Genomic DNA, 6,347 nt, shown 5'->3' with positions numbered 1-6,347 from the left:
AATATTTTGATACAGCAAACAAGGTAGTTAAGGGTCGTTAGCGAGTAATCGTCGGCACATTCCAACAATTTATTTCTCGAGAACACATTTTGCTCATTTTTATCACAATGCTTTTACATTTTAATGATAAACATTATTCTATTTCTATGTTAATCAGCACTGTTACATAAATTATTACCATCGCAGATATTTGCATATTTCCAGCGAATATTTTAAATTTCTCACATTAAATGCAACTAATTCATCAATAATTAAGATTGTATGAAATGTTCACAGCAATCTCTATGTTTATTTTTTGTATGAATGTATATTTGTTCTGCGTCGTATATGACGTGATCTAAGATAGTGATAACAGTTATAAAGTTGAGATATTGTTGCGGGATGCGGGATGCGAGATGCGAGATGCGAAGGAGGTGGTCCTGTAATGCGGGCGTCGAGCGCTGCGTTACCTTATCTTAATCCTCGTTCATCCGGCACGCACGTCGCCTCCTAACACCACATTAACCTTGGAAATATACTGCCTGATTGTGTTCTGAATTATTTTTCACATTTTTACAAAAATAAATATTTAAATCGTAAATATTCAATGCAAGTCTTTTGAAAAAGCAATAGTGATATATTATTGTATACTGAATATGAATCCCAGCGGACATGTGGCAAATAATGACAGAATTTCAAAATTTTTGCGCATAATTTTTTTATGCAAGTTGCGATCGGGAAACTGCTCGTTACATATACGAATATTTGCTTCGTTCTTGATAATTTATGAAGATAAAAATATTTTTATTTGATCATAGCAACAGCCATTCTTACAACTCTTTTTTTGAACGTAAAAACAGATAGGGGAGGGCACAGGATTTACCCAGCCAAACGATATGCATAGCATTACAACCGCAAAGAAAATGTTATATGACGACAGTTTTTCTTTTGATTCTACTTCGAGTAACAAGTGTCAAAATAAGAAATTAACAATTTATTACGAAGCAAACATGTCGGTGCGGTCTGGTTGCAGGCAATTGTTTGCGCCGCTAGTGGTCAACTACGATCGCTGCAACGCTGTTCTTCCCCGGCACGGCGCGCCCCCCTTCGCCTGCCCACAGTATTACGTTTCAAAATCGTTGCTCAACCTTTGTTTAATTTACAAAGTTTAAATTAAATAAGAATAAAGCAACGGTATTTCTCTTGGCTGTTGATACAAAAGCATTATCTTTTAATTTTATTACAAATATTGAATGGCTAAAAACAATCCACGAATTGATGATGACGATTGGTGCTTTTAACTGGAGAAATGATAATTATTGCTTTAGTTTATGGTAAGTTATTTGCAAATTTTCCGAGCCCGTCCCTCAGCCTAAATCAGCACAAGATAGCAGAAACATATGTAAATGTTGATGTTACACAGTCGGCACAGGTTGGTTCCCAGAAGCGCGGCCGTATCTTGTTCGTGTCACCTCGTGACCTGAATGAAATATTAAAAATGTTCCAGATAATGCTGTTTCATGCTATAAGCGACACGAAATTGTTATGTGAAACATCACGTTCTGTTCTCGATAAGATGGAAATCAATTCCGCAAGCGTTTCCTTTTCACACTACTGAAGTTAATCAAAGCCTTTCAGATGACTTCGAACTACTCCACTTTACAGAGTACAAATACAAATAGTGCTTATTTTTTTTAATAAATAAATTAAAAAAAACGTTAACTATTTTGAATCTGTTACCTTATTTTTTTATCATTTTATTTTATTATTTATAACACACGTGTCAGTCATTATGAATGTCGGAACGTATATATAAGAAATTTACATAAGGACCTTCACACGTGGAAATAAAACGCCCCCGACAATTATTACGGCATTTGATCAATGTTTTCACGTTCCTTTGACGGTGCCAGATTAGAAAGTTGGTCGGCGACATCAAACGAATGTAGCAACGATTTGGTTTGAGTCAGGCCGACAGACGACCGGGTTATCGCTATCGCTACCCACCGAATGTATAGGATCTTTAATAAAAAATCCTTTGAAGAAAAAAAAAAAGATTCCAACCATGTTGAATTTTGCGTTAGAACGTGCAAAATTCCGTTAACTCGGATGGGCGAGGTGAGGCGAGGTAATAGCGTTTCGCATCTTGACGTTATTTTTAAGTAACAACTGGAACGAGGTAATTCGACCTAATGGAAACGTGAAAGGGATGGTAAGTGAAATTTATTTTGAAAAATAAAACGACCGCTCACGTATTTTAACAAGAACGAGCCAGACGGACGGTAAAAAAAAAGCTGTTAACATTTAACCTCTAGTTTATAAGATTGTGACCGCAACAAGGGTTACGTCGGTCGCGCTACGTAACGCCTCCAGGACTATTATATTTCTAAATAATTACAAACACTACTACTGCTACTACTACTACACTATGTTTAGGGCAAGCATGTCATTGTTTGCCATCACGTCAGTCAACATTGAAGTTATCATGTATCTGAACCCTGATTTTGATGAATGCATATTTTAAACTAATTATTAATAGCGTCTTTTCACGGTTTGCTAATAAAAAGATAATGATACTTATAAGCATTAATTTGGTGTCGCATTTGGTGTATGTATTTCCACAATACGATCATATTTATCATACGTTTCCTAATTAACTTATAAATTAAAATTCAAATTGTGTAACAAAGTTTTGCTTTAGTCAAACTAAATAGTAAAACATAATGTTTCAAATGAAATGCGTTATACATTGAGCCCATAATATTAATATGAGGCGCGGCTCGTTTGTATGTTTGATTTACTTCCACGATATTACATCCATGTAGCGCATTCGTACCTATGTATGTATAGGTACGTTACATACAATTGTACTGGCTGCCGACGTCGAGCTCAATATGAAGCAATTACGAAAATGTTTCCATATTACACTCTTTATTCTAACGGCGAGTTTGCACTGCTGAAACATTCTGAACATGCTGAAACATAGTGTCCTTCTTGATGTGGAAAACATAGTGACGACATTATGAGATTGTTTGTATAGAGGCGGTTACAAACCTCCGATAAAATACAATATGTTACGCGTCTTCAGCGCAACTAATCCTTTCAGAAACTTTATGCGGTTTCAATTCAACATCACAGACTAACGCTTTCGTAAATTGAAACGTTTATTAAAGTTTAGGAAACTATATATCAGCTCTGGTGTATATCCATTAATTATAAACCAACAACAACTAAGACTGGGGCGTTAAGGGATAAGTTGGGGAGGTGCGACAACGATGGTCGTTACTTAGTGCTCCGGGACACGGGGACGCTGGGACGACGGGACGCCGGGCGCAGGGAGGCTGAGACACCGTAATCCGGGATGACTATCCGCGCAGCCAGCCAAAGCCCCGCTGAGCACTGGAAAATCCTCTAACCTGATTACAAGATATAGGTTATTATTTTGTGTGTACAGTCCCAAAGTCTCACAAGGGCTTTACGCCAAACATTGTGTGAATTAAGAAGGAAACGTAATTTTAAGTTCCAACAGTACGAAGAAAATCAGCAAGCTTTTATCTCAAAAGCAATAGTAAGAAAATGGTTCAGAATCTACAGAATGATTGTTGCGAACGCCATTCAATTTAGCTTTCAATGACCGTGTGCATAATGGCAAAAATCAAATAGGCACAAACTACCACCTCTTATAGCCAGTCAGTGTACCGCTGACGTTATATAGCGCCATCTCTGGGTAAAAAACAAACATGAAAATGTCATCCCCAGAAACTCTGTTAACAAGTTTGTTAAAATTAAAAAAATAATCTATATTAGATACAACAAAGCAAACAAAAATATGTGTTACATTGAAAATAACACATTGTGGGAATCATTGAAAGCTATACAAATCAAATTTAAACCGTGACGGCAGCAACAAAAACTGTTTGATCAATGTTTTTTTAGCTGGCGTTCAATTAGCGAAAACGAAACGTAACCGCGGCACATCAAACGAATGCGTTGGTGGGTCTCGCACCGGGCGCGCCGGGCCGGGCCGGACGGTGCGGTCGTGCGCTAATGTATGTAGCTGCAGCTTAGAGCCATTCCAACATTCCTAAATATATATATTATAAACATTATATAATGTTTATGTTGTATGTTTTATATCAAAGATTATTTTAAATAACTCATTAATATTTATTGGTTACTAAATGTATTTTACTGAGTTTAACCAGTAGGGAGAACTACCAAACTATAGTCACGAAGTTCAGAAGTACAGAACTAATCTTTCTGTTTTCATTAGCGCTATTATCATTACTTTACGTATTTATTACATACTACTACTAAATTGAGTTGATAATGGAAGCTACGACACTGAGCTATAGGACACGTTATTTACTTCGTTGTATCATCAAGAATTTATAAAAAAAATTTAAACATTTTCATAAATTGAAAACTGTGAATGAAAAATAAATCCGGCAGGTTTCCATACGAGGGCGTACTTGTCGGCCACTCGATATGTAAGTGTGAGAGGCAATCCGGAGCAGTCGTTACGGAGATCCAACCGCTAGACAACTCCCGCCATAAATTATGAAGTGACCGTATCCCCGCTAAGTTCGCTATCAAAGTCGGTGGCGGCGTTGAGTTATCGCCGCGTGTTCCTGAAGCTGCGGAGGGCGCGAGGCGGCCTTTCGATTGTTGTGCGCAGAATTGATATATTTGTGACATCTTGTCTACGTGTTTATTAAATGTTTCCAAGTTCTCTAAGCCCGATCTCTATTTGACAGTGAAATTACATTATTATATTATACTAGCAACGGAAAAACTAATTTAAAATTAGTATGTATATTGTCTTGTTACGAATCTTCGTTTAACGTTCTGCCGCTTTCCGCTGCCAAGAAGCGGCGTCTTGAAGACTCTTCCAGTTGATTGTGTTTGGATTTTAATGTCTGAAGGAAATTGAATTTGAAGATCCGCGCCAATATCAATGGATCAAGTCGTATCTAGAAAGCGATCTCATCCATTGTTCAAATACTATCTCGCTCCAGTTTTGCATCCAGCAGTTGGAACATCGATTTCATCGCTTCTGACTTCGCGACCTCATTCTAAATTAGTTTTGCTTCATAATTGATGTCGAGATTTATCTCTTCTAACTACTTTATGTGCAAATCTTAGCGTGGTATTACATGGATTTTATTGTGTTCACATATGTACGATTTGATTTTTATAGATTTATATTAGTAAGATGACACCGAAGTAAAATGTATGCATAATGACATTTAGTTATCCATCCATTTCAATTATGCTTCTTCCTTGTTAAATATTGTTTGCAAATACACAAGACTCAAGTTTATGTAAACTTGTAGCAGTGTACACCAAGACAACAAGTTAGGTTATTTGGTCGTTGTCGAATTGTTTTGTCTCGGTTGTAACTCCTCGGGAGCGACAGGAATGTCGTCGGCGGGCGGCCGGGCGGGGATGTGGCAATTAATTTGGTTAGTTAGCAGTGCTTCGGCGCCGCCGTGCATTGTTGGCCGGGCCGCCCGCCGCCGTCGCCGCGCCGCGCCACCTCGCCTCTCCTCGCCTCTCCTCGCTTCTCCTCGCCACGCAGCTGGAGACACTTTGTTAGACACAGTTACTCCAACTAGTTACAGTTGCAGAATGCCGCCATTTGCCCTGCGATTGTTTTAATTGTTTGCAGAATTTATGACATACTTTGTGTTATTCTGAAACTGAAACGCTTCGTGTTGATTCACTGAGAGTAAACAATAGCGTTATAGACAAATAATAAAATCTCATCTAATACTATTTGCATAACGATAAAAAACTTTTGGTAACACATTAATATATGTATCTTGAATTATAAAATAAAATAAAACTCAATCAAAAACTTCGCTCTATATTTATTTTGTAACTAACTGTATTTCCCATAGCAATAACACCAATATGAGTTGTTGGAATTATTGACAGTGTAAAATGTTTAGTGTCATATTTTAAGACGAAGATATCAATTTGTTAACGATACGAAATATAATCTGGGCGCATCTTCAGTGAGAAGATGAGTGGAGGAAGTGGTCACTGAAGGCCGCGTCGACTAGGAAGGTCTATGAATATTATATCACCGCTTCACTGAGATCGTCCTCGATGACAGCAAATTGCCAAGTGGCGCTTGTTAATTGCGCCACTTCTCTATTGAATACATCACAATTGCCAACATTTGGACATAGATTTAGTTTGCTAACAGAGTTATTGTTAACAGTGTTATGTATTTAAATAATAGTTTGGAGCTTATATTAATGCAACTCTATTTGACAAATGCCATTTAATTATTAGAATTAAATTATAAAATGTTCAGTACAGAACAAGAAAATAAAAAACTGTTGGAAATATCTTAGATT

The sequence above is a fragment of the Papilio xuthus genome, unplaced genomic scaffold, assembly GCF_000836235.2.
Source record: "Papilio xuthus unplaced genomic scaffold, Pxut_1.1 DF825946.1, whole genome shotgun sequence".
Lineage (NCBI taxonomy): Eukaryota > Metazoa > Arthropoda > Insecta > Lepidoptera > Papilionidae > Papilio > Papilio xuthus.
The sequence above is the reverse complement of the archived record's forward strand: the minus strand, read 5'-3'. Positions refer to the sequence as shown.